The sequence below is a fragment of the Canis lupus genome, chromosome 33 (genome assembly GCF_048164855.1).
Source record: "Canis lupus baileyi chromosome 33, mCanLup2.hap1, whole genome shotgun sequence".
In the NCBI taxonomy this organism is placed as follows: Eukaryota; Metazoa; Chordata; class Mammalia; order Carnivora; family Canidae; genus Canis; species Canis lupus.
The window spans coordinates 24,496,733-24,506,710 of NC_132870.1; the positions used below are offsets into that span (position 1 = coordinate 24,496,733).

The following is a 9,978-nucleotide window of genomic DNA, read 5'->3' on the forward strand; positions in this document are numbered from 1 at the left end:
AATCTGGTAATTTCATTTTAGATAACTTAATCCCACATACAATTTAAGGTCTTTTTGTTTGTTTTTGTGGTTTTCAAAGAAGATGGGGGAACTGCCTAACATCTTCTACAGCAGTTTTCAAATATTTTTTAAGCCCAAGGAAATCTTTTATCAAATAAACCCTATCCTGAAATCCAACACATGAGACAAATAAAGATGGAGCTGCAGGAGCCCTGTCCACTGACCCCTATTCCTCCTGGCAAGTGAAGCAAAGCACATTTTGTAAACCACTTCTGTAAATACGATTTCATATACAGAAAGATGTCTGTAAAATCAGCCTTCTCTTTTTCAGAGTACTTTATTAATCTCAATGTTTAAAAGTGTTTTCTGTAATATTCCAGAGGAAATCAAAGAACTCTCAATTTGTGAATGTCCATGGGCTCTTGGTCAAGTAAAATATGCTTACTACTATCAGGTAAATTACGCTAACAGATCTTTACACAGATAAAGCCTGGTAATTCTTGTTTTTTGTGTGTGTCTGAGCTAGGAACAGACCAATACTTCATGGGGTAATCTTACTGAGAATTTATATATATGGCCGGAGTACTATATGTGCTATATTCATACATTTGAAAGAACATCTCCATGATTGTTCATTAAGTGCTCTGTAATGAAAAACTCTTACCTTCGAGGTTTATCCACTCATGTATTGAAAGTGGAGGTTCTCAGTCTGATACAGTATGTTTATGTAGAACATACAGAAACCTTTCAGTTTTTGGATTCGCTGTTAATCAACTCTGATCTAATATTCTTTCCTTCAAAAGGATACCTACCTAGCAGTGAGGTCAGGTGAACGGAGGGACTTAAAATTTCCTTGATTTAATTATTAAAATGTCTAAGAATGTTTCCCTGAACAAAATGACCTTATCTGAAAGTGTTAGGTGTGCTGACCACACGAAACCAAGGAAAACAACTGCTATTCTATTTGGCTAACTGATACAGTGATTTGGCTGAATCACTGTGAAGTAAAACACTACATAATGAGATATGAATACAAGGAAATTATCCTTTGGTAAGAAGGGGCCCAATACTTGCTTTCTCCTTTCTAATTTCTCTCCCTACCAAGGACAAATGCATTTAATTGAAAGTTTAAAATATTACCTCTAGGCCTAGTAAAATCAGAATTTCCAGAGATTTAATCTCCCCAAGTGCTGCAACACAACTTATTACCTACTAAGAGCTATTGCTCAGGTATGCCAGTGTGTACCTTCTCCACCCCTACGGATAAATCATGCTTGGTCTGAATCAGTCTCTATAACACCATTCCTTTATGCCAGCTGTTGGTTTAAGACTGAGCATGATTCATATCTTGCCAATGAAATCTGTGGGAAGGGCTGTTGGGCACCACTGGGTATGATTCTCCTTCCTCCAAAGAGAGGAAAGAACCCTCTCCTTTTTTAAAAAATTATTTAATTGTAAAACTTAATTTTTAAAACTTTATTTATTCATTATTCTTCTCCTCTTTTTGCCTTTAAATGGTGTGTATGTGTGTGTTGGAGGGGATGGAGCTGAGGATAGGACCTGTGTTTCTTGGAGCTCTAGTGGCCATCATTTACTCATGAAGACAAAGTCAAGATTAGCTCATAGAAAGCAACATACACCTTAATATTTTGGGGCTATTGAACAAACCCTGGGTCTACTTACCTCTAGACATCTCGTGTGAGAAAATAAACTTGTATTTTCAACGGCAATTTTGGCTGAATGTCACGTTACCTGCCACCAAAAGCGTCCTAACAAATACAACAGGTGATTTTGATGCAGAGCCAGCTCAGAGCAGTCATGAGGAACCTTTGGCTTATACGTGCCTCCCTAGCATCTTGACATGGTGCAAAATCTTTATGGAGGATGAACAATCAGAACACTGTCTCTGTACTGATATTTCTCAAAGATATTCAGAAAATAATATTTTAATAGCTAAAAAAATCAGTGTCAAGGTTTTTAGTGCCATTCTTTTAGTTAATAGAGATTATATAGATTGTAAGGTTATATATTTTTCCTTCCCTGTCCCTGAAGTTCAGTTTTAATATTTGAATACTGAATAAAAACAAAGTTGAGCTTATAAACGTCTGATTGTGTCCTGTTTATTCGTGAAGCAAATAAAACCGCAACAAAACAGCACTACTATCGCTGTCTGGGGTTTCATTTTTTGTTTTTTTCTACCTGGTAAAATTCTACCAGTCATTCAAGATCTAACTCTAATGTCACTTTCTCAGTTACTATTTCCCAACTATATGTAAATAACTCTGTCCCTCTTTCTTTTTTTTTTAAATAAATTTATTTTTTTATTGGTGTTCAATTTACCAACATACAGAATAACACCCAGTGCTCACCCGTCAAGTGCCCCCTTCAGTGCCCATCACCCATTCACCCCCACCCCCTGCCCTCCTCCCCTTCCACCACCCCTAGTTCATTTCCCAGAGTTAGGAGTCTTTATGTTCTGTCTCCCTTTCTGATATTTCCCAAACATTTCTTCTCCCTTCCCTTATATTCCCTTTCACTATTATTTATATTCCCCAAATGAATGAGAACATACACTGTTTGTCCTTCTCCGATTGACTTACTTCACTCAGCATAATACCCTCCAGTTCCATCCACGTTGAAGCAAATGGTGGGTATTTGTCGTTTCTAATGGCTGAGTAATATTCCATTGTATACATAAACCACATGCAGAAGAATGAAACTAGACCACTCTTTTTTACCATACACAAAGATAAACTCAAAATGGATGAAAGATCTAAATGTGAGACAAGATTCCATCAAAATCCTAGAGAAGAACACAGGCAACACCCCTTTTGAACTCGGCCACAGTAACTTCTTGCAAGATACATCCACGAAGGCAAAAGAAACAAAAGCAAAAATGAACTATTGGGACTTCATCAAGATAAGAAGCTTTTGCACAGCAAAGGATACAGTCAACAAAACTAAAAGACAACCTACAGAATGGGAGAAGATATTTGCAAATGACGTATCAGATAAAGGGCTAGTTTCCAAGATCTATAAAGAACTTCTTAAACTCAACACCAAAGAAACAAACAATCCAATCATGAAATGGGCAAAAGACATGAAGAGAAATCTCACAGAGGAAGACATAGACATGGCCAACACGCACATGAGAAAATGCTCCGCATCACTTGCCATCAGGGAAATACAAATCAAAACCACAATGAGATACCACCTCACACCAGTGAGAATGGGGAACATTAACAAGACAGGAAACCACAAATGTTGGAGAGGATACGGAGAAAAGGGAACCCTCTTGCACTGTTGGTGGGAATGTGAACTGGTGCAGCCACTCTGGAAAACTGTGTGGAGGTTCCTCAAAGAGTTAAAAATAGACCTGCCCTACGACCCAGCAATTGCTCTGTCCCTCTTTCTTTCTGAGGACTCATTTATCCATTCAACAAACATCTATTAAGCTCTTGCCAGATTTTAGCTCTTGTTCTGGGGATTCAAGAGTGAAGAGTTCAAGGGATGAAAGGTAAAGCATAGGAAATATAGCCAATGGCATTGTAATAATGTTATGGTGACAGTGGTAGTGACAAATGGTACTTGGGGGTGAGCACAGCATAACATATAGGTTTGTTGAATTATTATGTTGCACACCTGAAAATAATGTGACATTGTGTCAATTATCCTTCAATTAAAAAAGAAAACAGTAAAAAAAAAAAGTGGTCAGACATGGTTCCCACACTCAAAGGTTGCAACCTAGTCAGAGAATGATAGATCACTCCTTAAACAACCATAATAAAGCATCATAAGTTTTTATATTAGGCACATGAGATAGCAACTCCATCCCTTCACAGTTACTAAAGTTCATTAGATTTTTACTGATTTTCTATAATGTGTAAAGCACAAGAGATACGAAGATTACTGAGATGTAGTCCCTGTTCTTTAGGGAGGGATGGAGACCAGTATGTTTCATCAAATCAGTTTCCTGTGGTGCCTGGGCACACAGATAGTAGACATTTCCCAGCTTCTCTTACATGTCAGTGAGGTGTGGCCAAGGGGATGTGAGCATAATAATGCATGCTACTCTTATTTCTTACCTATAAGAAACCTCCATGCAATATGCTACATACCCTCTCTTTTCTTGTCCAATGCCTGGAACCTAAGAACTTTTAAAGTCTTAGGCGATGACAAAGCCATGGGTTCCTCAATTACTGAGTAGAATGCCATCAGCTGAACACTTGATTGGACTTTACATGAATAGAAAGAAGCTTCTACTGTGTTAAGTTACTGAGATTTTGGAGTTTATATGTTATAACAGTATTATCTTAAGGTAATTTAATTATGATATGAGAAGTGCAGGCCCAGAGCTGAACAGAGAGAGGAGGTATTGCCCAGTGTAGCTGGGGTCAAGTGATATTTGAGTCAAGTCTTGAAAGGTGGGATCCCTGGGTGGCGCAGCGGTTTAGCGCCTGCCTTTGGCCCAGGGCGTAATCCTGGAGACCTGGGATCGAATCCCACATCGGGCTCCCTGAATGGAGCCTGCTTCTCCCTCTGCCTGTGTCTCTGCCCCCCTCTCTCTCTCTCTCTCTCTGTGTGTGACTATCATGAATAAAAAAAAAAAAAAAGTCTTGAAAGATGACAGCCTTATAAAAAATAAAGATCATTACTGGCAAAGGAACCACATGTTTAAGGATGAGGAGTGGGGCGCCTCGGTGGCTCAGTGAGTTAAGCGTCTGCCTTTGGCTCAGGTTATCTCAGGGTCCTGGGATGAGCGCCACATCTGGCTCCCTGCTCAGCGGGGAGCTTGCTTCTCCCTCTCCCTCTGCCTGCCACTCCCCCTGCTTGTGCTTTCTCTCTCCGTCAACTAAATAAACAAAATCTTTTAAAAAAATAAAGGATGGGGGCAGCCCCGGTGGTGCAGCGGTTTAGCACCGCCTGCAGCCCAGGGTGTGATCTTGGAGACCCGGGATCGAGTCCCATGTTGGGCTCCTTGCATGGAGCCTGCTTCTCCCTCTGCCTGTGTCTTTGCCTGTCTCTCTCTAGCTGTGTCTCTATGAATAAATAAATAAAATCTTTAAAAAAAATAAAAAAAATAAACGATGATTAGTGAAAAGGAAAATGCATGAAGGGAATTCTAAGCATATTTATATTAATTAGAGTATAATGAGCATAACGGTGCAAAATGTGCAGCGATCAGAGGAAAATGGAGATGAAAACCCTGAATGTAAATCCTTGTGTCACTGCCTCCCAGTTGGGCCATTTTGGGCAAGTTACTTGACCAGTCTGGATAGTTTTTTCCAACTATAAAATGGCGATAATGCCTATGTTGCAGAAAATTGTAATATAGTATTAAGTACATCATAGAGTCCCAATAAAGTACTCCCCCATGCTTTATCTTCCTTTTATAATATTTTCCTTAAGGAAAAAAAAGCATACATATACTGTACTGAAAAGCAAAGAAAAGGGACACTGCCAAATTCAAGCCTTTTAGTCCCTCATATAAACTGCAGAAAAAGAAATAATAGATTTCTAAAATAGGTAAAGAGCTTTTATTATATTGACAAGAGATATTCGATGACTTTATAAGGCTGTTAACTCTTTAAAACTTATCATAATTATACTCTTCTTAACCTGTATGACACATGACTACAATACTGAGGACACTTCCTCATTATATAAGTGCACATATACGGAGCTCCATTTTTCCACATACAATGTTCCTAGGCTTTGTGTGGACAAAGATATAAATCCTTTCTCCCAGAGGAAAGATCTGTTCTGTCATTGGTGTTTGTGTGCTGACCAAGAGTCGCTGACCTGCCAATTATCAACAGGACTAGTAAATAGTTGGTCATGAACCAGATACTCAACAATCCTTTGTCACAGAACATATTCTATAGATGTTTTAAATGAAGAAGTATTTTACGTTACATTTGTAACATAAAGAGAATTCAGAGATAATCTGAATTATCTCTGAATCTCTGAATTATCTAATTATCTAATTATCTCTGAATTATCTCATTACCAGTCAATGGGTAACAAACTCAAATATCTTCAGAAGCCAAACTCAGCTGTAAGGCGTCTATGGCAACTGTAGAGGGAGGAGCCAAACTGAAGGCATTCACATCACTGCAAGCCCCTGAGTCTAATCTCATGGTTTCATTTCCCATCTAAAGAAATAGAAGAGATTTGGTTTAGGTGACCCTTAGAAGCCACATGGTAAACATATTAATCATTGCATAAAATTGAAATCACGTCAGGTATTTTAAACAGGAAGAGAGTTTTATACAGGGAATTAAGTGAATTGTTTAAAGGCTGAGAGATTATTGAAAGGGCTAGAAGTGCAGGTTCTAGGCTGGGCCTCCAGGAATGACATCTAAAGCACTAATAAATGAACCACAGAGGAATGTACTACTTTCGTTACAATCTGAAGGCCCTGCAAGGACTATGTAGTTCGAGAACACCATTGTAGCTGTGACCCCGGAGAAGCTGGGATCTGGAAGCTGCCTGGAACAAGGAACACTATGAAGAAGAATATGTTCACTACCTTCCTCATTTGCTTCTTGACAGCCACAGAGGTGGTGATACAACATGACAATGCTGAGTCTGGCCGTCACCACTGCTGTTAAGGCCCTTCCCACACCCACAGTTCTGAAGACTAGGACTGGCATGTCCTGGACCTTCCCTGCCAACAGAAAACAGCCAAAAATAGCAGGGAGATGGCCTTTGCCTTCGAAATTTCAGACAAGTTCATCATCTACTTGCCAGATCCTAATTTTACACCTAGAACTCTAGCTGGAATGGAGTCTAAGAAGCGTTTTTAGCTTTCCAGTTTGTCCTGTACATACTAGAAGTAGGTAGGAATGGATGTGAGTGCCAACCTTCTATATCTGGCACAGCAACTTCTGGAGTAGAGTTCTATCACTGACTTTTTCCCGCTTCTACAGCAATCCTGAAAAACAAAAAAAAGCAAAGATCTAGTCAGTAGGATTATAATGCTAAAGATCTTAATATTCAAGAAAATAGGTGAATCTGGCATTTTGCTCACATCACTAGTATAGCATGAATCACACTAATTACTTAAGTATATTCTGATTCATTGGATTTTTTTTTTTTGAGGTGTTGGATGACAGAAACTGTATTTAATTCATATTTGGATTTCCTGTCTCCATGCCAGCTTGGCCCAGAGAAGACACACAGATATCTGCTGAAGTGAAATGCTTCATTTTTAGCTTAGAGAGAAACAGTAAACCAGAATTTCATGAGAGCAGTTGGTGGCAGCAATAATGTCACGTGGAGGCCTCCTTACAGAGTGGAAGCCGGGGTGTGTGTCTTTCAGTGAACACAGAGGTTGACCTGGCCAAGTGAGGTACCCGCCTTGTCTCTGTCCACTGGTGGTGCCCATTCCTGCACGGGAGGCTAAAGGAAACGGTGGCTTTCTGATATTAATCTTTTAGGGCAAGAAATCCCCAGGGTCTAGCGTGAGATAATAAGGATGAGACAACAAGCTGATGGCTGGGTCAGTAGGATCTGAGGTTCTCAGCACCTCGGTGGTGCTAACGTGGCCCACAGCAGCAACACGGTCTGGTTGAGAGGAGAAGGAAAACACCGGCAAACAAGAAACACTCGCTCTGGGCCCTTAGTGTCCCCTGAGGGCTACTCACCTCGCGGCCTCGGGCGCAGGAGGGCTGCGCAACAGGGTACACGGTCCGCAGGTGAGCCTCGATCCGCCCAGCGCGCAGCGCATCACCCCAGGCGGAGCCCCAGGCTGCGAGACCCGCAGAGGTCGGAGCGCTCGGCGCCGCGGGTTTCCGAGGCTCCGCCTCCCCCGCGCGCTCCCGGCGCCGCCGTCCCCGGAGCCAGGCCGGGAGGGAGGGTCCCGGTCCCGGTCCCCGCGGCCGCCCCCCGCGCGCTCCCGGCGCCGCCGTCCCCGGAGCCAGGCCGGGACGGAGGGTCCCGGTCTCGGTCCCCGGAGCCAGCCCGGGAGGGAGGGTCCCGGCCCGCTTCCCGAGACCTCGGCGCGGGCCCGTGGGGTTTCGGCCGTGCGCCCTGGCCGGGAGCCGGCGCCCCTGCCGCCCGGAGAGCGCGTGGCCCAGCGCGCGCAGACCCCGGTGACCAGGCGACCTCGAGACCCTGGCGGGGACGCGCAGCGCCGGCTCCTCTGCAGCCAGGAGTGCAGGCCCCACAGCCGGTTACCGGGTTTAACGATCCCCAAACCAACTTCCACATTTTGGGTTCAAACGCCACCTTTCGGTGTGCTTTTAGAAGCGTCTTCTCCGGTACGGTGGGAAGACAGGGTTCTTCGGTGTGGGTGACCAATGAGGGGAGGTAAGACTTGCCCTCCTCGACTCTTTATTGCTTCTTTAACGCGATGCCTTCGTACCGCATCATCTTAGATTTTGACCTTCCCATCAACAGTTACTTTCTTCTGTAAAACTCCCTTCCACTTCTGGGTCTTCCTTTCCTGTGTTACCTCCCCCCACCTCCACCCCTCCCCCGCCAAAGTGAGTGTGTGTGTATACGCACATGCCCCTTGCCGGGTCATTTTCATTTCCTTCAGAAATAAAAATTCTTACCTGTTTTTCACTCCTCAGGCCAGTTTTAATCACCACTTTTCAAGCACGAGGGACAACGTCAAGGAAATGTCTCCACCAGGTAAAAACCATTCATTCCCTTCTCTCAGGTCTTACTTTGTGGGTAGGATGGCTTAACCTACATTCCATCCAATGGTCTTCAGAGCATCTAAAGTGATTACTGTGTTCAGAAGAACTGAACTCTTCTTCTCCTAAAGCTTGCAGAAATTTCTAGTGGTATCCAGCTTCCTCTTACCACAGGAATAAAATAGATTTTTCCTTTTCTTTCAGTCATATGATCTTCATTGACTCATCACCGGATTTGATTAACATGACTTTGGAGAACATTGAACTTTTTGGTTAGATTTTACCTCTGCCTTTATTGTTTATAATGTTTTACTGTTCATAATTAGGTGAGAGAACTCCGAGGAAGCGTTTGCTAATGTTAGAATTCATTTTGCAGAATTCATCGTGTGCTTATTTAGAATTTATTCGTCTTCGCTATACATTCACATGTATGTCACTCACAGTATAAAGTACTTCATAACATAATTATAAGCTTCAGTGTCCCATCACTTCACTTGAGGAGAAGTACAGCATTTTGGTTACGATACACCAAAAGAAACCCAAGTCATTTTGTGCAACTCCCTAATTTCACAAACCAGAAAACTAAAATCCAAAGTAAATTGGGTGACTTGGTCTAGATAACAAACCAAGCTATCTGTGATGCAGTTGTGGAATACTTGGTCCAGAACCCCGAAGCAAATCTTCTAATCAATGAACTCTTTGGGAATGCTAGTCAAAATATTTTTTGCTGTCAATTTTAACTTTTTCATCAACCACATAATATTCTTCCTCACACATAAAATGTTATCCTTTCATTGTCCATTTCAAAATTTTCCTTGTTAATATGGATTAATATTAATTATTAAGGTTCTAAGAGGAAAGACTACATGCTCATTTACTGAGTATATGTGCATCATACCATTTGGTCTTTTGAAGTAACAACAAATAAAAAACAAACATAGAACCTTAAAATTAAAGGAACAAGAAAAAACTTCTTATTCTCGTACAGAATTATCATCCATGAATCTGCTTAAGCTTCTTCTTGAAAAAAAATTTTAAACCATTTTTATTGAATTATAATTAACATACAATGCTATATTAAATCCAGGTGTACAGCGTATTGATTCAGTAATTCTGTACATTATTCAGTGCTCACCATGGTAAGTGTGGTCACCATACAATGTAATTACAATATTATTAACTGTATTCCCTATGCTGTACTTTCTATCTCTGTGACCTATTTATTTTATAACTGGAAGTTTGTATTCCTTAATTCTCTTTATCTATTTCAACCATCCCTTGCAAATTTTATTTTCTTTAATTTTATTTCATGCTATATGATTCACTTATATTT

General features: G+C 41.3%; 1 protein-coding gene and 1 long non-coding RNA gene across 4 annotated transcripts in view; one reads left to right on the forward strand and one right to left on the reverse strand.

Moving 5' to 3' along the window:
- Positions 1–9,028, reverse strand: part of SLC9B2 (solute carrier family 9 member B2) — a 63,894-nt gene extending 54,866 nt beyond the window's left edge. For 2 of the 3 annotated variants that reach the window (XM_072810480.1, XM_072810477.1), the window contains exons 1-2: positions 7,650–7,823; positions 6,867–6,937 (exon numbers count right to left, since the gene is read on the reverse strand). The gene's annotated coding sequence lies outside the window, so the exon portion shown is untranslated. Of the gene's footprint in view, positions 1–6,866; positions 6,938–7,649; positions 7,824–8,561 lie in introns of those variants that run through there. The other variant, XM_072810478.1, reaches the window with a different exon arrangement.
- Positions 7,868–9,028, forward strand: LOC140623797 (uncharacterized). Its single transcript, XR_012023322.1, has 3 exons — positions 7,868–8,313; positions 8,580–8,640; positions 8,850–9,028. It is a non-coding gene; the product is annotated as an uncharacterized lncRNA (long non-coding RNA).
- Positions 9,029–9,978: the final 950 nt, after the last annotated feature.